The sequence below is a fragment of the Vulpes lagopus genome, chromosome X (genome assembly GCF_018345385.1).
Source record: "Vulpes lagopus strain Blue_001 chromosome X, ASM1834538v1, whole genome shotgun sequence".
In the NCBI taxonomy this organism is placed as follows: Eukaryota; Metazoa; Chordata; class Mammalia; order Carnivora; family Canidae; genus Vulpes; species Vulpes lagopus.
In genome coordinates, this window is record NC_054848.1 from 18,391,593 (window position 1) to 18,419,535 (window position 27,943).

A 27,943-nucleotide genomic window follows, 5' to 3' on the forward strand; every position below is an offset into this window, starting at 1 on the left:
GATCCCCCCAATACTTGCAAATTAAGCAACACACTTCTAAATAAGATAAAGGTCAAAGAAAAATATCTCAAGGGAAATTTAAAAATATTTTGAACTAAATGAAAATAAAAACACAAGTTATCAATATTTGTGAGATGTAGTGAAAGCAGTGCTTAGAAGGAAATTTTGGCATTGAATGCTAATATTAGAAAAGAAGGGACGCCTGGGTGGCTCAGTGGTTGACCATCTGCCTTCTGCTCAGGTCATGATCCCGGGGCCCTGGGATGGAGTCCCACATCGGGCTCCCCCTGGGGAGCCTGCTTCACCCTCTGTCTATGTCTCTGCCTCTCTCTATGTATCTCATACATAAATAAATAAACTCTTAAAAATATATACTAGAAAAGGAGATCTAAAATCAATCATCTTGGGAAACTAGAAAAAGATGAGCAAATTAAATCCAAAGCAAGCAGAAGAAAAAAGAATTAGAGCAGAAATCAATGAAAGTGAAAATAGGAAATCAATAGAAAGATATCAAAAGTTGGTTTCTTGAAAAGAGTAATAGAGTTGAAAAGCCTTCAGACAGGCTAGCTAAGAAAAAGAGGGACAACAAATTACTAAAATCAGAAAAATAACAGGGCAACACTAAAGATTCCATGGACAGTAAAAGAATAATAAAAGAATACTGTGAACAACTCTATGCCTACAAGTTGGATTACCGAGACGAAATGAAAGACAATTCTTTGAAAGATACAATCTGCTAAAACTCACACATGAAGAAACAGACAATCTGAATAGGCCTGTGTCTTTCAAAGAAATTGTATCAATAATTAATAATGTGCCCAAACTGAAAGCAGAAAATCCAGATGAGTTCACTGATGAATTCTACCAAATTAAGAAGAAATTATGCCAATTCTCTTTTAGAAGGTATAAGCAGAAAGAATACTTCTAACTCATTCTATGAGGCCACTATTACCCTAATACCCCAAACAGAAAAAGGCATTATCAGAAAAGTAAAGACAACTATGTCTCATGAACATAAATAAAAAAGTCTTCAACAAGATATTGCCAAATTGAATACAACAATGTATATAAAGAATCATACACCATAACCAAAGGGGATTTATCCCAGGTATGTAAAGCTGACTTAACATTTGAAATTTATGGGCAGCCCGGGTAGCTCAGTGGTTTAGTGCCGCCTTCAGCCCAGGGCGTGATCCTGAAGACCCGGGATCGAGTCCTACATCGGGCTTCCTGCATGGAGCCTGCTTCTCCCTCTGCCTGTATTTCAGCCTCACTCTTTCTCTCTCTGTGTCTCTCATGAGTAAATAAAATCTTTAAAAAAATCATTTGAAATTTATGAATGTAATCCATCACATGAAAAGACTAAGGAAGAAAAATCACACAATCATATCAAAAATGCAGAAAAATCATTTGAAAATATCCAACACCCATTCATGATAAAAATTATCAGTAAACTAGTAATAGAGATAAATAGATAGATAAATAAATAGAGATAAATAGAGAGGAACCTCCTCAACTTGATTAAGCATATCTACAAAAAAACCCTACAGTTATTATAATTATTGGTTAGAAATTAGAAACTTTCCCTCTGGGATTAGGGAGAAGGCAGTGATGTTCCCTCTCACTACTCTTTTTAAATAATATAATGGAAATACTAGCTCAGTATTTCTTATCTTGCAAAAAGAAAAGGAAATAAAAGGAAGGAAAAAGTAAAACTGTCTGTTCATAGATGACATAATTTATTTAGAAAATCTGAAGGGATCAATTAAAAAGAAACCTCTGGAACTAGTAAGTGGTTACAGCAAGACTGCAGAAAATACAGTTAATTGACAAACGTCTATCCCTTTCCTATATATCAGTAATGAATAAGTAGAGTTTGAAATTAAAAACACACTATCACTTATATTAGCATTCAAAAAATGGAATACTTAGGCTTTTTAATTTTTTGTATATATTTTTTATTGGAGTTCTATTTGCCAACATATGTCATATCACCCAGTGCTCATCCCGTCAAGTGCCCCCCTCAGTGCCTGTCACCCACTCACCCCAAACCCACCCACTTCCCTTTCCACCACCCCTTGTTCGTTTCTCAGAGTTAAGTGTCTCTCATGTTCTGTCTCCCTCACTGATATTTCCCACTCATTTTCTTTCCTTTTCCCTTTATTCCCTTTCACTATGTTTTATATTTCCCAAATGAATGAGACCATATAATGTTTGTCCTTCTCCAATTGACTTACTTCACTCAGCATAATACCCTCCAGTTCCATCCATGTTGAAGCAAATGGTGGGTATTTAAATATAACAGAATATGTCAGAGATCCTGATAAGAAAACATACAAAACTTCGATGAAAGAAATAAAAGAAAAACTAGATGGTTATATTCATTAATAGGAAGACTCAATTTTGTCAAGATGCCAGTGTTTGCCAATTTCATCCATATATTCAGTGCAATCCCTACAAAAATCCCAGGGGGATCCCTGGGTGGCTCAGTGGTTTAGCGCCTGCCTTCAGCCCAGGGTGTGATCCTGGAGTCCCGGGATCGAGTCCCACATCGGGCTCCCTACATGGAGCCTGCTTCTCCCTCTGCCTGTGTCTCTGCCTCTCTCTCTCTCTCTCTCTCTCTCTCTCTCTCTGTGCGTCTGTCATGAATAAATAAATAAAATCTTTTAAAAAAAAGTGCTTTGTAGGGAGGCACTTTAAAATTTGATTTAAAAAAATCCCAGGAGGTTCTTTTGCAAAATGATTCTGAATTTTATATGGAGAGGTAAAAACTCAGAATCACTAACAAATTATTGAGGAATAACAAAGGTGCAGGATTGACACTGCTCAACTTCAAGGCTGGGATTGGTGAAAAAAGAGACAGATTAATGGAACAGAATAAAGAACCCAGAAACAGATTCAGACAAATGAGTCAAGGCAATACAATGGAGCAAAGATAGTCCTTTCAACAAATGATACTGAAACAACTGGCATCTGTGTGCAAAATAAGGCATCTTAGGCTTATCTTACATCCTTCACAAAAACTAACTCCAAATGGATACAGACCTAAATAAAAATGCAAAACTATAAAACTTCTAGAAGATAACATAAAAGAGACGCTGCATGACCCTAGGTTTGGTGATAGCTTTTCAGATAAAACACCAAAAGCATAATCCATGAAATAAAGAACTGGTCAATTGGATTTTATTAAAAGTAAATTTTTCAGCTCTGCAGAAGACGTTGGCAAGAGAATAGAAAGGCAAACCACAGACTGGGAGAAAATATTTGCAGAAAACATATGTGATTAAAGAACCGTTGTCCAAAATATACAAAGAATCCTTAAAACTCAACAATAAGAAAGCAAACAACACAATTACAAAATGGGCCAAGGACCTTAATAAACACCTCACCAAAGATACACAGATGGCAAATGAGCAAGCCATCAGGAAAATGCTTTTTATTTTTTTATGCCAGGCATCTGTGAACATTATCACCCAGGACAACACTAATATAACTACTTGGCCTAAGGATTTTTATACAATCTAGGGATATAAACTAGAGCCCTAAACACATCTTAGGGGAAATTCCCTCCCAGTGTCCCATCCCCCCGACCCATGGCCCACCATCCAGATCCAAGGTTTAGAGACAGGAGAATTTCCTTGCTGTCGTCTTTTTTTCTGACATATATTTTTAAAACCTTTTTATTGAGGGTTTAACCCTGGGACTCTAAATATATTCAATAACATCCAGTCTGCTTCCAAACATTTCATGGATCCCCAGCTTTATCTTCTGTTCCCCATATGCCTGAAACTCTAAGGCAAGCACTGGTTTGAGAGTTTGCTTACATCTCTAGAGTTATTTTATTTTGACCATCAAGGATTTCCTTCACTTTCTTTCAGACTCATTCACAAACCTGCAAAAAAAATTAAAAATAAATAACTTGTTCATTTTTGGTGTTATTAATAATTATTGCTAGAATTTGGGGGGGGGTATTTAGTGTTACCCCCAGCCTATATTTCAGAAGAAGATTTTCAAAGAAATCATGTGATCTGGATCAGTGCCTTAAGGCAGACTGTATAACATTAGCCCCTTCTTTTTAAGCTTCCAGTTTCTGGGAAAGTAATTTCAGAAATTCAGTAAAAATGCCCAAAGTCAGTTTTTTTCCAGTGGCATAAATAAAACCAATCTGCTTTCAAGAGACTTCTGTACCAACACCTACCCTTAGTGAGTATGGAAGCTTCTGCGAGTGAAAAAGTGTTGGTGCATATTAACTATCAGTTATAAAAGAAATCTTGGAGATTATGTTGAACTAAAAAACTTTGAAAATGGATTCCATAGCATATTTCTGAATGAAAAAAGCCAATTATGTGCAGAATAAGACAAAACTGACTTTATTCTTAAATGCCTATTGGGAATATCAGAATACTTTCTCCAGATCTGGGTGAGAAGGCCTGTTTCTCCACATCCTTGCAAACACAGGATTTGTATACTCTTACCAGATAAAATCAGTAGGTCTTTGATGTCAAATGACAATCTAAAGAATGTAAAGATCTGAAAAGTGGCTCTGGGATTGTAAATTTCTCCTTTAGGAACCAAATAATTTCATAAATACTTGGCCTTATGTAGAGTGAGGAGATATCTCACAGTGGTATTCATACCCTTACTGATGATTTCTGTTTTATTTTTGTTGAAATAATATTTAACTCCAGTCTACATATGAAACAAAATAAGAGGGTGACAGAGAAGCTGCTTAAACACTTTAGTTCTCTATATGTCAATTATGCTTCAAAAAAAAAAAAAAAACTTGAGTTTGAGTCCCAGATTTGTCATTACTTGCTATATGAACAGGGGAAAATAATCTAAGACTCAGAGATCTGAAATGTTCATAAATCTCTTATACCATCAAGTTTAAAATAAAATGCAATTTAGGAATAAATTCTAAATTTTCTCAAATTTAATATATTAACAGAATATTCTATTTGACATTTTTCTTCATACAGAAGAAACTAAGTGAGCAGGAGGCAGAACAATTTTTACCCTTGTACTCAAAGATTTGTTTTTATTAAAAAACAAGACAAATACATCTATACTGTTTCAAAGGCCCTTTATGAATAAATTTGAAAATTAATTTTATGCAAGAATTGTTTTGTTTGTCAAATCCCCTCAACTTTGTCTACTTAGGTATTTCCCTCAAGGATTCATTGATGAGGTATTTGTATACCTTTTAAGAATGATTCATATCCCAAGTGGTATGATTCCCAACACCATATACTTGGGCATAAATGCTGTACAAATCTAAAGAATGGGACTCACTTCTCAGTGAGACTCTTTCACTAGTCCAACAACCAGCATTTTCTAAGTTTGTAAACTTTTTGTAACTAAACACTGGTTGTGTGACAGCTTCTATTATTTGCCCAATAATAACTCTTGTATGCCCCTCCTTCTTAGGAGCTATGCCAATGTTTAATCACAGCTGTGAGCAGTTCGAGTCAAAAAAAGAAGATTATGAAGTAGGGGAATGAAGTCATAGAGCATTGAGTGCCTGCCAGAGAACTGATGAAGGACATGCATGGATTAATACCTGGGAATCATAGCTTTATCTAATACTTATAAAATTTAAGGCATAAAATATGTAAAATATGATATGCTTCATGACTACAATGATCCCTCCTAGCCAAAAAAGGGTATTGAAACCTGTTTAAGTAGGCTTCACTCAGCATGGCTGGCTCTTAATGTAGCAGGTGTGATGTGCTTTTATGAGATAACTCCAGTGAAAATTGTATTTGGACCTTACTTCAGGATTCAGACTAATTAACTCTTTATTTTTTAATAATACTTTAAAAATCTTACTAAAGCTACTCTTAGGCAATATCAGAAATGAGGTGAACATTATTAAAAACTCACAAACTTGTAGGATCATTTGGCAGGTGAAGCTTTATTTTACAAATGGGGAGACGAGTCTAAATCTCATTTTGTTCCCCAATAGTGGTCCCATGTATCATCATCAAGTTAAGAATGGTCTAAGAACTTCTCAATTTCCCATTTGAATTACATTCCTCATATACTGAATATATGTGACAGTTATAGTCTAGAGAAGTTTGTTTGCCTGTCAAATACATGTCTTATAGAAAGCTCAATGACATTTTCTAAATTTCTGTATATTCTCAGTGAGATTATACTCTTATGCCTACCTCTGGCTTTACTGTCCTGTTTCTTTTTGTTTGTTTGTTTGTTTGTCTGTTTGTTTAAGGATTTTATTTATTTATTCATGAGAGACAGAGAGAGAGAGAGAGAGAGGCAGAGACATAGGCAGAGGGAGAAGCAGGCTCCCTGTGGGGAGCCTGATGCAGGACTTGATCCCAGGACCCCAGGATCACAACCTGAGCCAAAGGCAGACACTCAACCACTGAGCCACCCAAGTGCCCCTAACATACTGTTTCTTTTGAATCAGTGCATTGTATATAAGTGTTTTGCTCTTCACTGTATACTCCATAGCATCACCTACCCACTTATTCATTTACTAAATATTTATTGAGGGCCTATTATTTGCTATACCACATTAAATGTGAAGCAGTAGGCTGGTTTTAGGGGAATCAATATGCTGGTGTGGGAAGGAGACATATGTTAAATACACAAATAAACAGAACATTATAAATAGTAAGTGCTATGATGAAGGATAGGTTTCCAAAAACACATAATAAGTAGATTTTATATAGTCTAGGAGGTTAGAAACAGCTTCCCTGGAAAGAAAGCGGCCATTAATACAAAAGAAATGGAGGAGTTAACTGAGACAGAGGAGAGGGTAAGAAAGTTTCATGTTTCACTTAATGGTAATGCCTTAAGCCCTAATGTAAAGGATTCAGTTCCATGAGACAGCTTGGAATAGGAAGATGAAAAACAAACAAACAAACAGAAAATTCGTAGTTCATGAGATAGAGGGAATCACCCTGTAATAGGAAGAAAGGCAGCCCTCCCTTTCAGCAGAAACAAAGGATACCCAAAGTTAGATGTTCTTTGATTGGTATGTTAGGTGTATGTACATTGGGGGGAGATAAAGGAGTTACCATCTGATGCAAATAGAAAGTTCCATATGGAAAGGTCCTATAGAGGGAAGGAAATTGTGGCTGAAGTACACAAATCAAAAGGGAATGTAATATGAAATCATGCTGGGAAAAGTGGTCATGTCACATAAAATTTTTAGGTCATGTTATGGATTGTGGTCATTTTCCAAACAACAATGAAAAACCACTGATCAATGTTTGAATCAGGTTTGCATTTAAAAATAGCACCACAGTTACCCCCATTTGGAGTATTAGTAAGTGGAGAACCCAAGAACTAAAGTAGAATACTGTAGTAGTCCACCTGAGAGTTGGCAATAGCTTAGGTCAGGGCGGCAGCTATAGATAAGGAAAGACATGGGAAATTTGTCATTTATTTAAGAGGTGAAACTGACAGCTTTGTGATTAACTGGATATGAGGCTTGACGTTTTTTTTTTTTTTTTAACGATTTATTTATTTATTTCAGAGGGAGAGAGAGAGACAGAGCGCAGGGGAGAGGTGCAGAGGAAGAGGGAGAGAGAAATTCACGCAGACTCTGCATGGGGGGCATAGAGCCTAATGCTGGGCTCGATATCATGACCTGGAGATCAGATCTGAGCCAAAATCAAGAGTTGGATGCTTAACACACTGAGCTACCCAGGCACCTCGAGGCTTGACATTTAAGTAAGAGTCATATATTACTCCTAAGTTTCTTCATCAAATAAATAGTTGAATGGTGATACTATTCTTCACTATAAGAGGACCAAGTAGGGAGATCAGAAATTTGATTTTTGACATGGATTTGACAGATCTAAAAAGGTATGTCAAATAGGCATTTGGAATTATTGTTTAAAATTCCAAGGAGAGTTTTGTTCTGTAGAAATAAAATTTTCAGTCTCCAGATGATGTGTTAATTAAAACTCTGAATAAGAATAAGATCACTTAAAAAAAAAAAGAATAAGATCACTTAGCAAGAGAACACAGAATAAGAAAAGAGAACTCCAGTTTCAGTTTTGAGCAACTGCAACATTAGGCGTCCAGGGAGCAGAAGAGTATCAGGCTGTAACTGAGGCAGCGAGGGAGACATTAGAGCAGAGGAAACAACAACACAACAACAACAACAACAAATAGAACAAAAACAAACCAAGAAAAGGGAGGGTGATGACTTTCAAGCCAAGGGATCAAAGGTTTTCAAGAAGAGAGTGTTTAACAATGTCAAATGCTGTGGAGATCTTGAATAAGTTAAGAATTTAAATTTTCCGTTGGATTTAGCAAGATGACAGCGATGGGAAGAGTCTGGATTAGAGATTAGAGTGGGTGAGAAGCAAATGGGGGACCAAAAAGAGGATAATTTTTCCAACTATTTGTTCAAGAAGCTAAATAGTGAAGAAAAGAGAGAGAGGGCAAATGATGGTAGAGACATGGGAGCAATGGAAGGCTTTTTTTTTTTTTTTTTTTTTGTAAGGACTTAAGCACTGATATGAAGGATTCAGTTCCACAGAGGATTTGGAACAGAAGTGCCAAGGGATAACAAATATGTAGACTTCACGAGGCAGAAGGATGCAGCTTTCATAGGAGAGGAGCCCTCTCTCTCCACGGAAGGGTAGTCCCAAGTTGAAAGTTCCTCGATTAGTTAGGTGGGGAGGGAGGGAGATAAGGGAGTTACCATCTAATACTTCCTCTTGCCATCTAAAATACCAGATTATTGGGATGCCTGGGTGGCTCAGTGGTTGAGCATTTGCCTTCAGCTCAGGTCATGATCCCGGGGTCCTGGGATCGAGTCCCACATCAGGCTCTTCACAGGAAGCCTGCTTCTCCCTCTGCCTATGTCTCTCTCTCTTTTTTTAAATAAATTTATTTTTTTATTGGTGCTCAATTTGTCAACATACTGAATAACACCCAGTGCTCATCCCATCAAGTGCCCACCTCAGTGCCCACCACCCAGCCACCCCCACCCCCCTCCCATCTCCCCTTCCACCACCCCTAGTTCATTTCCCAGAGTTAGGAGTCTTCCATGTTCTGTCTCCCTTTCTGATATTTCCCACTTATTTTTTCTCCTTTCCCCTTTATTCCCTTTCACTATTTTTTATATTCCCCAAATGAATGAGACCATATAATGTTTGTCCTTCTCCGACTGACTTACTTCACTCAGCATAATACCCTCCAGTTCCATCCACGTCGAAGCAAATGGTGGGTATTTGTCGTTCCTAATGGCTGAGGAATATTCCATTGTATCCAAAGACCACATCTTTATCCATTCATCTTTTGATGGACACCAAGGCTCCTTCCACAGTTTTCTGCCTATGTCTCTCTCTCTCTCTCTCTCTCTCTCTCGAATAAATAAATAAAATCTTTAAAAAATAAAAATAAGAAATAAAATAAAATACCAGGTTATTGCCCAATGAGTAAGAGATGGAGGAGAAAGCTTGATGCCTTAAGTAAAACAGAGAAGGTTTGAAATAGCTATTGCAAAGAGTCTGTGGGCACTGTTGAGGAGCCCTCTGAGGTTGTTTTTGACTTATAACTGGACAAATCTGCCCTGTTAACAGGACTTTCCCTGGTGGTGTTTAACTGCAGGAATAGAGAAGACAGATGGTTGAGCTATAGAAGGTGAGGTTTTAATTAAATGCCACACACACACACACACACACACACACATACACACACGAAACAGGCAGACAAAAAATTTAGCTTCCTTTCTTACTTCCTCCTACTGCCACACACACATCCTCCAAAGCCCATTCATAAATGGTCTTTGATTTGTGCATCAGTTTACTTAATTTTTGAGGACAATAGGAGGTTCATTTGAAGCAATGTCGCCCATTAACAAGTGATTAGATATCTTTTTCTTAAAACTCCTTCTACTACACCCCATTCTGTTGAATGTCTCCTCCCTCTTTCTCTTTTCTCTACATCTCCTTGTTCTTTAGTTTCTGTTGATTTCTTTATTTAAAAGGAAATATCTTATTTATTAATGAGAGACACAGAGAGAGAGAGGCAGAGTCATAGGCAGAGGGAGAAGTAGGCTCCCTGCAAGAAGCCTGATGTGGGACTCAATCCCAGGACCCTGGGATCACAACCTGAGCCAAAAGCAGACACTCAACCACTGAGCCACCCAGGAACCCATAGTTTCTGTTCATTTCTAATGCAGAGTAACTGAGCCATCCTTATTGTTTTATTGCTTCCTGCTACATTCTACCCTCAGAATGTCATCTTCAATAATTCATCAACATGTTTTCTTAAACAAAGACAGTTCTCGCCCTGAAATCACTTCAAGTGCCAGGAGTTAAGTGGACGATATTTTCATCCATGACGATAATATTATTAATTAACTCCATTTCAGTAATAATTTGCTCTAAAGATGTCTTTGTTGTTGGGACATCTGGGTGGTTCAGTGGTTGGGCGTTTGCCTTCAGCTCAGGGCGTGATTCCGGGTCCAGGCATCAAGTCCCATGTTGGGCTCCCTGTAAGAAGCCTGTTTTTCCCTCTGTCTATGTCTCTGCCTCTCTCTCTGTGTGTCTCATGAATAAATAAATAAAATCTTTAAAAAAATGTCTTTGTTGTTTTCAATATCAGGAGAACATGTTTGTTCTATCTTCTGTCATCAATCATCAAATGTGTGACCATGGAAAAGTCATTTCATGGTTCGAGATTAGGGATAGATAAATTGCAGTCTGAAGGACAAACCAGAACACAGCCACCTTCTCTGTTTACTTATCTATAGTTGTGTATGTGCTACAATAGTATAGTTGAATAGTTATGACAGAGATTGTTCAGCTTGCAAAATAAAAAGAATTTATTACCTGGCCACTGAATGAAAAATGTTTGCCAACCTGTTTTAGATCCCAGTTTATCCTTCTGTACAATGAAGGAATCTGAGAATATGCTCTCTCATTACCTTTTCAGTTTTAATATTTGAAGGTGCTAAAGCTATAGCTATTAGGCCTCTGCATAAAAGTCACCTCATTTGAGAGGATTTATTTGACTGTCATTGAATAGTAGTAATTCTGGCTCCTATCTTTCTCTACATTTTTATTTTGTTTTATTTTTATTAATAGAGTGTATTACTATGGCATGATATATGTTTTTTTATCTTTCTATTTCCCTCTATTGGAAGATACATTTCATGAAGGAAAAAAAAAAACAACCTTGTTTTGTTCATCACTGACCCTTAGTTCCTAGGATAATCTGGCACATAATAGATGTTCAATTAATATGTTAAATAAATGAATAGATGAAAGGATGAAATACTCTCATTGGAATTTCTTTCCAGTTCCATATAAAGAGACAGGAAACTCTCAGAAATAGATGAAGGTTGAGTCCTTATTACTGAAGCTTTCATAAGTTGCTCGTGGTTCCTAGGGGGTTTGTTGTGGACTGAATGTTTTTCTCTTTCCAAAATTTATATGCTGAAGCCCTAACTCCCAATGTGTCTGAATTTGGAAATGGCAAGCTATTTTTAGCTTTCTGAGGAAACTCTGACCCCAGCAAATCAAAGAGAATACAGATGGGGTTAACAGAAAACCTCCTTTCTTTCTCTAACTACTTTTACAATTCCCAGATGAGAACTCAATCACCTGGCTGCAACAAATATTTTCATTGTCTTCTCCTCAAATTGATTTCTTGGAGAGCACAATATGAGAAGGAATACAATGGAGAGGCATTATTCTGTTACCTGATTTTGATAAGAGACCTTGGCTTTTTTAAGTCCAAGATTTTGTTTCTAGCTACATGGATTACTGATTCTTTGTTGGGCTACGTTAATATGTATATGAAGGTCCCTTAACCTCATACATCAACATTATTTGCAAATCTTGGCTTGCCCATGAATTTTATTCCTACCAGTTTTCTGAAGCAGCAAGTAGCAAGTAAAATAGTGCTATGACCATTATTTTAAAGCAAAATATAAAACTAGAGTACTGCAATATTGACACAAATGTTAAGACAATTTGGTTTCAGCTCCTGATTTTACTAACTAGTTATACTATCTTGATCACGTCACTTAATATTTTCTAAACTAAGATTCTTTGTCTGAAGAATTAAGGGAGTTAATTTTTTTTAAGATTTTATTTTTATTTATTCGAGAGAGAGAGAGAGAGAGAGAGAGAGGCAGAAACACTGGCAGAGGGAGAAGCAGGCTCCATGCAGGGAGCCTGATGTGGGGCTCCATCCCGGGACCCCAGGATTATGCCCTGGGCCGAAGGCAGTGCTTAACTGCTGAGCCACCCAGGGACCCCCAAGGGAGTTAAATTAAACCTTACTTCTACCATACCATCTGGGGTGACAGAAGATGTTCTCTGAACTCTTCTCTAACTTCAAATATTAGTCCATGATGCTAAATCCTTGGCCCATAGTTATATTAGCATACAACATGTAGAAATTAAATTAGATTCCTCAATGCCATTTCAAGCCAATTTTCTAGAAGCTCAGTTGATTGGAATGAATTTAATTGCTCAACTGTTGGATTTTCTTATTCAAGTGAAACAAAATTTCACAATTCAGTGCAATTCACTCATCAATAAATATTAGCAAAATCATTTGAAATATATTCAGTCTTCAATTAAAACAGAAAATACCCTGTAAGTAACAAAATCCAAGAATGAGAATGATTCATCCAAACTGTTGAAGCTTGATTGTTTGTCAGAGGCATCCACATTAGAAGTCTAATGATTAGAGGTTCCAATGACATCCATTTATTTTTTCAAATATCTATTTAATTTACTGCATTGTTTTTCAAACGATGATATTAGTCTTTCTTGTTTGAGAAATTTGGTCAAAAGTTTAGGCAACTGATCTTTAAGTTAAAAAAGAACCAGTTCCAAAGTTTTTCTCCAAATAGCTTTTCAGTACTTATTTTTTATCTTTAACAGAATAACTGATATTTGTAATAACTCACTTGTAATTCATGGTGAATTTTTTCTCTATTAACCAATGAAAGGATTTATATACTGAGAGCATAGTTATCATGATAAAGTACTGCAGAAAGTTTTCTTTCATCATTGCCTATTTTCATAAATTTACCTTCTACAGCCACATAATGGTGCATTAGACAGGATTCGTAAAACTCGATCAATTTAGTTTGTATGGCAGACACTCAGTTGTCTAACCTAATAGCCATCCTAACCCTTGATCCCTTTCTTTTTCTCACTATAAATGATAAAAATAGCAAAGAATCAGTTCACCAACCTTCATGAAGCTAGAAGTGACCATATGACCCCTGTTGAAGCAATGAGAGGTCAGGGGTTGTATATGAGTGTGCTTCTAGGAAAATTTTGCTTTTCTGATAAAAGGGTCATGTATGGCAGTATGAGACATTTCCTCTCTTCCTGTATTGATAATGAGTTTCACAATGGAGCTGTATAAATTCCACTGCCATCATGATGTCAATGTATTAAGACCAAAGGCCAACACACCAAAGAAGGTGAAACACAAAAAGAGAAAGCATCTGAGTCCTTAATGACACCAAGGGGTAGCTGCACCAAGAATACCTACCATTCTCACCTGTGAACATCATCTTGTGAAATTTCCCTTTCTTTCAGCCAAAGACATCTCTTGACAAAACAGTTGGTAGGATGGTTTGTTTTGATTTGTATACTTACAAAATTTATGCTCAGTCTTCCATTTGATAAACTTAATATTTTTTCTTTTGCAATGTTTTACTTAAAAATGTCTTTGTAAAATCAATAGAATAAAAAGTCTTAAGAGATTACTTTGGTCTTTGTGCCTTCACAAAGAAGCTAAGTAGTCCCTCAGACATGATTTCACTCAAGGTTTAAAAGGAAAAATATTCTGCATTCTATCATTAACCCCTTCTAATGGCTTTTGGGAACATTAAGAATACTGGAGAGGAGGTGGAGAATAGCCCAGAAAAACTTCAATTGACTTCTGGCAGTTGCTGTAAATCCTAAGAGAATGGTATAAAAGTCAGGCAGTGTGAATTTAATAGCATCTCTGGGCATCCTGGGAGTCTCCCACAGTGTCTCAATATGGCAAGCGGTTATTTGTTGCTAGTGCCCTTTACGCTTGCACTTATTTTAACTCTGGACATTACCTTTCTTTTTTTTCTCCCTCTCAAGTTGTTTTTCTCACCCTTCAGGAAACCTATCTATATTGGGAAATTAGGTCAATAAAATTCAACAAGTGAGATATGAAAAAATCACAATGAATAAAAGTGAGAGAGAAAGGAAAAGAGCAATATTCAAGGTCACATCAACCATGTTTAACATTCAATTTCACACATAATCTAGTCAGACATGCATATAAATGATATGATGAATTGTATCAAAAAGCAGACTCTTCTGGTTCCAAACACATGGATGAGAAAATCTATAGGATAACCTTACATTATACTGATTTTTTAAAGATTTATTTATTTATTTATTCACGATAGACAGAGAGAGAGGGAGAGAGGTAGAGACACTGGCAGAGGGAGAAGCAAGCTCCATGCAGGGAGCCTGATGCGGGACTCGATCCCGGGTCTCCAAGACTGCGCCCTGGGCCAAAGGCAGGTGCCAAACCGCTGTGCCACCCAGGGATCCCACATTATGCTGATTTAACTTCTCTAAGATCTATAATTGTTTCCCTCATAATCAATAGGGCAATGTGACAATAAAATCTGGGACTATAATGAAAAGAGTAACTTGGGGTGGGAACAAGGTGACAACTCTCAGAAAAGAGGGTTCAGAGTTCCCAAGACAACCATCTACCTATAGTCACATTTTGTAAATGTGGAAATGAAATGTGCATGAGTTCACAAGATTACATTGATGTGGCAGATTTAAAAAGAGCATGGATTACGGGAGTGGGGGGTTGGTTATTTTTCTTTCCTAAATCTGTTATTTTATTACTTAAGCCCCATCAAAAAATATTTTTAATATTTTCCCTCAGAGTCAGCAAAAGTGATTTCATCCTGTATGCATCTTTACTTTGCCAAAGCCTGCCACACTGAAGAAAATAAACAGATGAACATAATCTGAATTATACAAGGAGAAGTTGGGTATGAATAGAAAGACATATCAGACATCCAGATAGAAATGGATAAGGCACAAGATTCTCCCTTTTCCAAGGAGGTCATCAGGTGTCTTGCTCTTTGAAGATCAGAAGAAAGAAAATAAAATGGCAGTCAGAGAATTCACTAAAGGCAATGCAAAATATGAGCCAGAGAATACATGCTACAAGCAGTTTTTGAATAGCTGAATGAAGGAATAAAGTGCTATTAATGGCCGAATGAAGGGATTAATGAAGTGATATTAAAACTGTAACAACAGCCTTACAGTTTTTGGGAATTAAGGAAATCTTATTTTAAAGAGCTTGTTTTGCTCTTAGAACTGTAACAGAAACCATAAACACTATGAATCATGCTCCAAGATTAAAATACAGACACATTTATTAAAGCATGCATTTATTTAGCTAATAAAAGATATGGCTGTGTTCACCTGGACAGCAATGTGAAAGGACGAATGTTCTATGTGAGTTTCAGAAGAAGGCATATTTTGCTGTTAGATGAAATATTCTGTAGATGTCAATTAGATCCAGTTGACTGATGATGTTGTTGAGTTCAACTATATTCTTACAGATCTTTTCACTCCTGGTAGATGGAGGTTGAAGTCTCCAGCTCTAATACTGCATCCGTCCAGACTCCTAACTCTGGGAAACGAACAAGGGGTGGTAGAAAGGGAGGTGGGCAGGGGGTGGGGGTGACTGGGTGATGGGCACTGAGGGGGGCACTTGATGGGATGAGCACTGGGTGTTATTCTATATGTTGGCAAATTGAACACCAATAAAAAATAAATTTAAAAAAATACTGCAACCGTCTATTTCTCCTTGCAGTTCTATCAGTTTTTGCCTTGGGTATATTAATGCTCTCTTGTTAGGTGCATGAAGATTAAGGATTGTTATGTATTCTTGGAGAATTAACCCCTTTACCTTATAAAACGCTCCCTCTTTATCCCTGATAACCTTCCTTGCCTTGAAGTTTGCTGCCTGAAATTAAGATAGTAATTCCAGCTTTCTTTTGATTAGTGTTAATGTGGTATATCTTTCTCCATTCCATTTAAACTGGGTTTCTTATAGACTATGTATAGTTTAGTCTTCTTTGTGAAGATCCACTCTGAAAATATCTTTTGACTGGTGAATGCAGACCACTGACATTTAATGTGATTAGTGATATGGCTGGATTAATGGCTACCATATTTTTTAAGAGTTTTTTTCCTGCCTTTTGTGTTTAATTGAGCATTTTATAGGATTCCTTTTTCTCTCCTGCCTTAGCATATTAATGCTTGGTCTGCTTTTACTTAGCAGTTGTTTTTTAGTTTGCAATACACATTTACAACTATGTAAATTCACTTTCAAATAGCATTGTATCACTTCATGGTACAATTACAAAGTATACCGAATTCCTTCCTCCTACCTCTTGTATTACTGCTGTCATTTATCTTATTCATAAAGTATAATTGATGAATATATGTTGCTAATATAATTTTGAATAGATTATTATGTTAGGTTAATTAAGAATAAGAAAAATAAAAGTTTTTCATTTATCTTCAGTGATCCTTCTCTGATATTCTTCTTTTACTTATATAGATCACAATTTCTGACCTATATCATTTATCTTTTCTCTGAAGAACTTTTTAAAACATTTCTTCCAAAGCAGATCCACTGGCAACAATTCTCTCCATTTTTATTTGTCTGAAAATTTTTTATTTCTCCTTGACTTTTGATGGATAATTTCACAGGTCATGAATTCTAGGTAGGTGGTGTTTGTTGTTGTCTGAATCAACACAATAAGTATCTCACTCCATTCTCTTCTTGCTTCCATGGTTTCTAAGAAGTCCAGTGTAATTCTTTGTTCCTCTAAAGTGTTTTTCTCATCTGGCTTCTTTCAGGATTTTGTCTTTAACTTTGGTTTTCTGTAGTTTGAATATAATATATCTAGGTTTAGGTTTTGTTGTTGTTTCCTTTTTCTTTTCTTTTTTGAGGCCATTCATTCTCTCAGCTTCCTTAACCTGTGGTTTGACATCTGACATTAATTTGGGAAAATTCCCAGTCTTCACTGTTTCAAATATTTCTCCTGTGCCTTTCTATTTCCTTCCTCTTCTTCTTCTGGTATTCCCATTTTTGTGTTACACCTTTGGTAACCCAACAGCTCTTTGGATATTATGTTCCATATTTTTCAACCTTTTTCTCTTTATTTTTCAGTTTGTGAAGTTTTTATTCACATATCCTCAATTCTTTCCTAAGCTGTGCATCTATTCTATTGGTGAATCCCATCAAAGGCATTCTTCATTTCTGTTTTGATGTCATTGATTTCTATCATATGCTAAGGGCTCTAATGGTAGTATTAGACAACACATAAGAACAGATGGGTAATGTGTGGAAAGAGATGGAAATTTTTAGAATAAAAAATTAATGCTAGAAAGGCTGGTTTAATACTATACCAATTTTAAATCTCTATCAATTAATGTAAATTCAATAGAATATCAGTTCATATATTTTTTCCAGTATGATAAAAATCATTCTAAATTTCCCTTTCATAATTTGGATTCTGGCATATGATTACTTGGACTAGAAGACAGAAATCAGGCAAATATCCCAAAACATTAGAAGAAAAGAGGAGGTATAATGACTTCTCTTTCATATTACAGATAATCATAGTTCTCTGTATTTCCTCACTTGGTAGAAGACAGATCTTGGACTCAGCAGAAAGCCAAGCAGTAGAATTTGAAGACTGTGTGCTCTTTGAGTTTACAAGCTTGGAGCATGTATCAAGTATTCAACAGTCAAGAAATTTTTTTTTTTTAATTTTTTATTTATTTATGATAGTCACAGAGAGAGAGAGAGAGGCAGAGACACAGGCAGAGGGAGAAGCAGGCTCCATGCACCGGGAGCCCGATGTGGGATTCGATCCCGGGTCTCCAGGATCGCGCCCTGGGCCAAAGGCAGGCGCCGAACCGCTGCGCCACCCAGGGATCCCAACAGTCAAGAAATTTTTAATGTTGTAGTCCATGGTAATGGTCATGTGACACACTGGTACCAAGAGTCTATAATACTCAATTTCCATATTATAATCTTTAAAAATTAGTTACACTGGTGTTCGCTGCACACTGTAGTGATGATTCTTTGCTTACCTCAACTTCCATTTCTGGCTCTGATATAAATGATATACCCTCTGGCTCTTAATAAAACTGCCTTTATTTTTTTATCCCTGTGTTCATCATGTAAGAGTTAGAGCTATTATTTTTTAAATTATTGTGCTGAATATGAGACTTTAACATTGTGATACTAAAATGCATTTGTTTTTCAGGAACTTACAATTTAAAATTGTACTTGCTTAAGCTGTAGGTCAGAGCTGATTGAGCTAGGATATATCTTTAGGTTTCCATGGATCTACTTTTTATGTGTGTATTTTATCATTAAAGAAATGTTGGACATAGTAAATGTGATCACTTTGAAGCATGTAGGGTGGATGCAAGTACTCACATAGATGTTCCATTTTATTCTAATTAAAGTGCCCCTTAACACATAAAGGATGTATTTTAGAATAAAGAATGGAAAGAAAATATGACACAAAGGAAAAAACAAAATGATCAACCCAGTAAGTCCAACAGTCTAGTAATAAGCATTTCAGACACCCAGAATGAATATTACACAGTTGAAGAAATTAATGGAGAAAATAGGGGGAAATTATCCCTAGTCTCAATATATATTTTCAATTAAAAGTGTCCTCTGATTATAGGTAGGAATGATGCAAATAACTTGCATCTGGCTTGTTCTTGGAATATGTTTTAACAATGAAATATAAGAGCACAAATGTTTTCAAAGACAGAATGAAGAGTCACAGAGTATGTGTGCACAAGACCCAGAAAGATACAGAGAGAGTGATTTGACATTCAGAGGTATCAGGTAAGAATCAGATTATATAGAAACATCACTGCTGGCAAGAAGATCAAGTGACAAGGCCTTAAACATGGAGACATAAAATAAACTTACAACTTTATAGCTAGACAAATTATGTATCAAACAGCAAACTAAGGGACACCTGGGTGCTCAGTGGTTGAGCGTCTTCCTTCAGCTCAAGGTGTGATCATGGGGTCCTGGGATTGAGTCCCACGTTGGGCTCCCTGCAGGGAGCCTACTTCTCCCTCTGCCTATGACTCTGCCTCTCTCTGTGTCTCTCATGATTAAATAAAATCTTTACAAAACAAACAAATAAACCCCAGCAAACTAAGAAAGTGGTATGAACTCAGAAATTTTGACAACCTTGTACTCTATTGGACAAAAAGGACAATTATTTCCAGTAGTAAGAAAGGCTAGAAGCCTTGACCAATTCACACACCGTAAACACATAAAATGCTGACTAAAATAAGCAAAAAAAAGAAAAGAAAAGAAAAGAAAAACCCACCCCTCTCCAAAACCTAATATGCATTCATGAGTTTGAAAGATAATAAATATTCCACAGCTTTTAAGAATTAAATGAAAGGTAGAACTTAAAGAGGTTAAGTGGGGCACTGTTTCCCTAAGACCATTTGACTAGTACTCACAGCTTCTTGGTGAGCAGGGCAGAGGATACAAAATGGAGAGCCTGCCTCTTGAGAATTAACAATTTTAAGTTATCTTTTACATAGACCAAATTCATACTAGTTGGTCCAAAAAAATCTCAAGCTCACATTCCCTTTAAAGTGATGTTCTGTAGGGTGAGTCCCTGGCAGAAACCAATACAATCTGTTTCTGGGAGACTGAAATTTCAATAAATGCCTCAAAGTTCTATGAAATATTAACTCAGAATAAAAAATAAAGAACTCCACAAAGAAATAAGAAATAAAAGAAATAAGAAATAAGAAATCACAGTCAAAAGCGAGAAGAAACAACAAATAGTAGAATCAGAACGGTAATGACTTTAGCTATTGAAATTTTTAGGCCTGCATGAACTAAGTGTATTTGATATGTTTCACGTCATCCAACAGGAGACTGAAAGTATGAGTTAGGATATAGGAACTGTTAAAAATAACACAGAGCCTTAGATAAAGGACCAAACAGAATTTCTGTTTTTTAAAGATTTTATTTATTTATTCATGAGAGACACAGAGAGAAGGCAGAGACATAGGCAGAGGGAGAAGCAGGCTCCATGCAGGGAGCCCAGTGTGGGACTTGATCCCCGGACTCCAAGATCACGCCTTGGGCCCAAGGCAGGTGCTCAACCACTGAACTACCCAGGCGTCCTCCAAACAGAATTTCTGAATGTGTAAAAAAAAAAAAAAAAAAAAAAGGAAAAGAAAAATACAATTTTCACTTGAAAAGTTAGTTTAGTAGTTACATGTAAATGCAGAATTAGGCAACCAGAAGATGAATCAGGAGGCACCTGGGTGGCTAAGTCGGTTAAGCATCTGACTCTTGGTTTCCACACAGGTTATGATCTCAGGGTTGTAAAATCGAGCCCTGTGTTGGGCTCCACACTCAGCAGGCAGTCAGCTGGAGATTCTCTCCTTCTCCCTCTGCCCCACCTCCACCCCTGCATTCTTGCTTTCCCTCCCTCTCTAATAAATAAATCTTTAAAAAAAATAGATGAATCAGAAGAAATGACTGGGGGAGACAAAATTAAAATAGAATGGAAAATATGTAAAAAGGCATGGAGTACAGATGACAGGACATGTTGTATCCCTACCCAGAGTTCTAGGAAGAGAGAAGGGAGGAGTGTGGGCACAGGAAGATTCAAAAAGACATTCAATAATTTCCTAGAAAAAAAAATTTCCTAGAAACTAAAGACAATAGCTCTTAGGTTTCAGAAGTCCAGTGAATCCAAAGGGAGGGAACTTCACTGTGACCACATGCCAGGGGGCAGGAAGGGCTCCAACTGCAATTTAATAAAGGTCTGCAAGGTTGACATAATACTAGAATATTAATTTATATAATTAATTATATTAACTTATATAATTACATGATTATAATTTATATGATTAATTTATATAATATATAGTTAAAAGAAGAAAAATCATGTAGTCATGTAAGTAGACATGGTAAAAGCTAATAAAAATAAATTCCACGTCACTATAATAACCCCTGGCAAAAAAGAACAGAGTATTCTCTTCATGTACCAGAAACGTAGAACAAATAGGAGAGGGAAGAGAAGGCGGAGGATATGGTGAAAAGTGACAAACTGCTTGTATGTTATGAGAGGGAGGGAGACTGAGGGTCTCTAAATAGGATAAAACCTGACACAGGGAATATTACAATGAAATAATAAACCCCTGGAGGGAGAGTAGCAGTACTTTTGGTAGCAAATTCTTCAGAAGGAGAGATAAGGATGGAAAGAGGAGAAAAAGATACATTTCACTGTGTGTGTTCTTCTGCCCCATTGGATACTGTCCCCTCAACATACATGCATGTCTTTTGTAATATAAATTTAACAAAACATCAGCACAGAGAAAAAAGAAAAAGAAGTTCAAGGCCTATTCCTGTGTTGATTTGGACATATTCTAGATGAATTAAGTGGAAAAAGGAAGCTGTAGGTGAATATATGCATATGATATGCTCACATTCATAAATATGTTCTGACAGCATGTACAAAAAATTGAAAATAGTCTGGGAATAAATAATGAGGGTTAGAGTGACATATACTTGACACTTCACTGCCTTTTGTCATGTGTGTATCTTTTCCATTGAGATATTATTAATTTCACAATAAAAATGTACCACAATATCTATAACTCCTCCTCCCCCACACCTGAAATTATTGTTCTGGTTTTTTATTCACTTAAAAAATATTATAAATCCCTATGGTCCTCAGAATTCATTCTTTAAAATTGGGGATCACAGATGCTAGGCATTTTGTAATAGGCAGGACAGTCTACACAACAAGCAGTCACCCACCCAAAATGCCCAAAGCACCACCAGTGGAAAAACTAGTTTCAGCTTAAGGATGGACTTTGTTGGTTTCTCTGCACACACCATTTCTCATGTCTCATGTCTTCCTCTTTTTTGGATTTTTAAAAATGTTTTTCTAGGTCATATCTTTCAGTCATATTGTTTTTCTAGAAAAAATTACATATAGTATATTTTCCAACTCCTTTCTATGTTTAGGAATCTCATTTTTCCCCATGATTAAGTGTATCTAGAATTCAAGTTTCAGAATCATTTGCCCTCATACTTTTGAACACATTTCATCATCACCAACTAGCATCCTCTATTGGAAAAAAACAAAAGTCTAATTCTTCTTCTTTATTATGGAACCATTCTTTTCTCTTTTTCTAGGATATTATCTTTTGGATTCAGAAATATCCCTAGCATGTGCCTAAATGTAGTTCTTATTTCATTTTGCTCTTTGGAATCTGTATCCTTGAACTTTATCCTTGCTGTTAAAAAGAAGAAATAAAATCATAAAAGCAGGAAGATGTCTTGGTCTTGCCAATGCTAGAGTACTAGGGAAAGAACTGATCAGGAAAGTAAGTAGGTAAGATTAAAAGTAGTTATTTTGGGGGCACCAGGCTTGGGACTCTTGATCTCAGGGTCATGAGTTTGAGCCCCATGCTGGGTATAGAGATTATAAGTAAATAAACTTAAAAAAATAAAAGCAGTTATTTTTTTAACTCTCTTTTTGGACCGGTGATACTGAGTCTCTCATGAATAAGAATTTCACTCCTCTCAGAATGGGAGTTTCCAAAAGCAATGGACTATTTTTTGCAATTTATTTAATTGCCTAGAGACATAATTGAGAAAATTATCTGACAGAACCAGCAGTGCCTTGGTTTCATATAGGAATGGGTGAATCTGCAAATTAGCCCACTTGCGCAAAACCATTAATGGGCATTTAAAGACTTTTGTAATAACACTTTTTAATTCAGTCCAGCTATCTTTACCAAAGCAATTTGGAGATAATTTCAGAAATTTTATTCAAATAAAAGAAGGTTCAACTGGTTATCATTTGTGTGATAAATCCCATCACCAGAATGCCATCCGTTTCTACTTGCTTCTTAATAAGCACCTATCACTTTATTAATATTCATCCATTCATTTGTCACATTCTAGAAAGAATGAAATAAATCCTTACCTACCCTACTTTATAAAGGATGGGAATGAAGTTCAAAAGAAAATAAATGATATACTGGTTTGCATTAATTTATTTACTAACTCAGTCAACATCTCTTAAGCTCTTACAAAAGCCAGGCATTCCCATAGCTACTGATGATACAAAGATGACCAAGGATCTTTCAGTGTACTATGTAAGACAGGCATATAAAGAAAGTATTACAATACAATGTCTGTAGGCTATTTCCGAATCGAACAGCAATTTCCTCAATATCAAAATCTTTGGTATCCCAGTCTACGAGTTTCTCTTTTGGTTCAAGAGTCTCCATGCTGGGATCCCTGGGTGGCGCAGCGGTTTGGCGCCTGCCTTTGGCCCAGGGCGCGATCCTGGAGACTCAGGATCAAATCCCACGTCGGGCTCCCGGTGCATGGAGCCTGCTTCTCCCTCTGCCTGTGTCTCTGCCTCTCTCTCTCTCTCTCTCTCTCTCTCTCTCTGTGTGTGTGTGTGTGTGTGTGTGTGTGTGTGTGTGACTATCATAAATAAATAAAAAAAATTAAAAAAAAAAGTCTCCATGCTTTCTTTTTGTCACCATGTTCTTCCTTCATCCCTACCATCTTCTTCAGTGATACTTCTAAAACTCAAGTCTGATAATGCTCTTGACTGATAGAAACATTCAAATTACCTTGCCAACCCTAGGAAAAGGGCATTTGAGGTCACACACAAGCTTTGATCTTTCTTTTGTTCTATCACGTCCCTTTAATATTTCCTTGACAATCTCCACCTCATTAAACATTCAAACCATACCAAAAACCTACCAGTTCCCTCCAACTCTCCAAGCTTTTTATTTCTCTGGCTCTGAACAAACTTGTATTTGCCTACAGGTGCTTCTTGTACCTCCTCCAAAGGCTTTTTTAACTGTTACCTCCATTTAATGAAATGTGATGTAACATCTAAGGAAAAAAGTCAACACCATCTCTTTTTCCTCTGATTGTATCTTGTTTAACCCATACCATAGGCCTTACCATTTATTCACTTACATATGTTCATACATGTCTCCTATTAACTCATGAATTCCTTAAAATCATGGATAAAGGCTTCTTTATTGTTTTATAAATACTACTTATAAACGTGCTGAGAAATGGTAGATGATTTAAAAAATTGTCAAACAACTGCATTCTCAACAAGACTATTATGAGATGAGAACATGGTAGACTGGCTTTCTTTTTTCCCCTCTCCGTCTAAGGCAGTAGTTTTCACAGTGTGGTCTCTGGACCTATAATATAAACATCACCTAGGAATGTGTAAGAAAAAGCAAAGTCTCAAGGTTTATTCTACCCTCCCCATACCCAAGACTTATTAAATCAGAAAAGCTGGAGGTGGGCTCAACATTTTTATCTTTTTACCAGTCCTCTAGGTGATTGCTATAAAGGCTAACATTTGAGAACTACTTTTCTAAAGAAATTGTCCTCCTGTGGGTACTACGTTTGGTCACCATTTCATGGCTCCTCAAATGAAATTGGAGTAGATGCAGATAACTAAGTCCTCAACTTTCTAAAAGCTTAAGTGTGGATAAGTTCTAAGAATTGGCTCACAAAAGAGAAGGCAAATTCTCATGGGCCAGAATTTCACAGGACAATTGCATGAAACATGACACACAAAAAAGCAGATAACATGCTAAGCAATAAATGATAGAGAAGGAACGTAATATACTAAGGAGCCATAACAATATGACCAGAAAATGAAGATAAGTCATCAGGAGAGAGAAACTACAGAATAGAAGAGCATCTGTGCAGGAGAAGGAGAGGGAGGAGTTGTCAGCAAAGTCTAAACACTTGGAAAAGAAATAATTGGAGACTAGATTACCGTAAAAAGAATAAAGAGTATGTGATATATATATATATATACAGAACACCAGATTTCCAGCAGTACCTACACAAGGACTTGTGCAAAACTTTTTTGTTTCTAACTCTCAGAGTTTATATATATATATATATATATATATATATATATATATATATATACACACACACACACACATACACAATGGAATATTACTTAACCATCAGAAAGAGGGTGACAGGCACTGAGGGGGGCACTTGATGCGATGAGCACTGGGTGTTATTCTAGATGTTGGCAAATTGAACACCAATAAAAAATAAATTTATAAAAAAAACCATCAGAAAGAATGAAATCTTGCCATGAACAACAACATAGATGGAAACAGAGTGTGCTAAGCAAAAGAAATCAGAGAAATACATATACCATAGGATTTCACTCATGTGGAATTTAAGAAACAAAACAGATGAAAATGGGGAAGGGAAAAAAGAGAGAGAGAGAAAGAGAGAGGGAAATGAGCCATAGGAGACTCTTAATTATAAAGAACAAACTGAGGGTTGATGGAAGGAGGTGAGTGGGGGATAGGCTAGATGGGGGATGGAGATTAAAGAGGGCACTTGTTGGGATGAGCACTGGATGCTGTATGGAAGTGATGGATCACTGAATTCTACTTCTGAAACCAATTTTACCATACATGTTAACTAACTAGAATTTAAATAAAAACTGGAAATAAAATAATATTCAAGTTTTTGCCACATCCAGAAGAATGCTGCAGAAGATAAAAGAGAGGGAAAAATGGTAATGCCATTAAGATGAAAGGTAATTGCGAGAGACACCCAAGCACTCCTGGTTGGAGATAATTCACTAACTTCCTATGTGAAGGGCTGAGAGTTAATAGCAGACTCATATCTACCATAATATCTACAACATTCTAATCATGTGGGATTGTCAAGTTGTCAAGGGACTTGGCTTTGGCATTCAACACAATGAGATTCTTTCTAGCCCTGGCTTCCCCAATTATCAGCTGTGTGGTCTGAGCTTCAGTACACATATCTAAAAAAATAGGAATAAAAAGTTCATTGCAACAGAGAAGTTTTAATAAATGATAAAATGGCAATAAAGTATCTTGTGATCTAGTTGACACAATAAGGTATTCAATACATGATAATGATTATTATATTTAGTTTAATAATTTGGTCATAAGCTCTACACATAATTGCCATAACACCTGCATATATTTCCCAAAATATGATAAAGTGATTCTCACATAAACCCTTTTATGTCATAAGTGCCAATTAGTAACCTCAGTCTAGTGTGGTGATGGTGGTGGTGGTGGTTATGGTGGTGTGCGTGTAGGCAAACTCTCCAATTCTATGATGCCCCTTCAGTTCTCTCCTTATTCGGGGGTTTATATTTATCCCTACTCAAATAGTGGAAAAGGTTCTTTGATTGCTATAGTGCAACAATTGATTACATATCATCAGAGGCAAAATAACTTCTGTGGTATGATGCTATTAATTTGGCCAAAAAATATTTCACACATCATATTGTGGTGTACTCAAAAACAAGGCGTAATTTTTGCTAAAAAAATAGAATAAGGGGCCTCACATCACTTCTTCCATCTTTTATTAAGAGGCTTCAAGGAATAAAGTGAAATGGATTTCTTTTACTTTGCCATCTGCTCACATTGATTTGATTAAGCCCAGAGATTCCAGCAAAAATCTAATTTGTCGGACTTTAATCGTGGTGTGGTATAAGGTGCCAGTTCATGAGCTGTGAGATCTTAAGTAAGTCACTTCATCTCTCTGAACCTCAATATTCTTCATGTATAAAATGAGGATGAGGTCACGCACCCACTCTCCTTCACATAGTTATTTTGAGATGCAAAGGCATTGCTTAAAATGTGTAAACATTAGCTGCCCTCTATTTCTAGTTGCTCTATTAGGAATTATTTCTTCATATTTCACCAGAGGTTTCATCTAACCCTGCCTGAATGAATCCTGACTGTTTTAACTTGCTAGGGCATATCTCTAGATGTGTCTTGGTTTTGATCTGTAATCAATTCATACAGAGAATAAACACCATAACCATCACCTTGCTTTGCTATATAATCAGACACTTTAGTTCTGCCCTGTTAGAGAAACAAAAATTCCTTATGCTCTCAAATTTTCTACTGATGAGTCAACTGCACTCCCTCCAGCCCAAACTTCATAGTCTTTAAAAAATGGAGACACCAAGTATAGTATTTATTACAAGAGGCATTAATAACAGCCTACTGAATAAAGGCTGTCTGTTATATGTCAAGTAGTTCTAGAGTACTGTGCCTCACAGTTCAGAAAACAAAGCTAACCTAAAAAGCAGGTGGTGAATCCTAATTCAAGGAAAGATGTTTGTTGTAACAGGTTGTTCTTAGAGCTAAGGAAAGTCTTTATCATCTGTCTGAGCATAAGGTGTTCCGGTATTTGGGAAATGGGTAAATAAAGAGCTACTATGTAAGTTGTAGAGGGATGGCCAATTACAGAAATAGAATATAGGATATGAACTAGCATTAAAACTGTATAGATGTAGCATTGGGTAGAGGAAGACTGGTTTAAAACATGATAGAGATAGGTTCGATTTCTAGTTCTCTGCCTTACTATGTAGGTTATAGCAAGTCACAGAAGTACTGAACCTGCATTTTCCTATTAAGTGAGGAACATAATCTCTACCCTGAGAAATTGTTGCAGAGATATAATTAGAAGTTACATGTGAAAGTATTTATCCTGGTACCTAACACAGAGAAGGTACTAAAAAAATATGTTTCTATGACTTTTTAAAATTCTTTTCCTTTCCTTCATTTTCTATCTTCCCTAGGAATCACATGATCCCTTTTGGGGGGAATTAGAAGACATTTTAGGAAATTATACAGTGACTTCAAGCTAGCTTAGTGAGTTTTTATTATCACTGTATTAGTTGGGAAAATGGCTGTTTCATAGACATTTCTGGATAATAAGATACTTCTATTACATATATATATATATATATATATATATATATATATATATAAAGAACTGGTGAGCGACCAGAAAG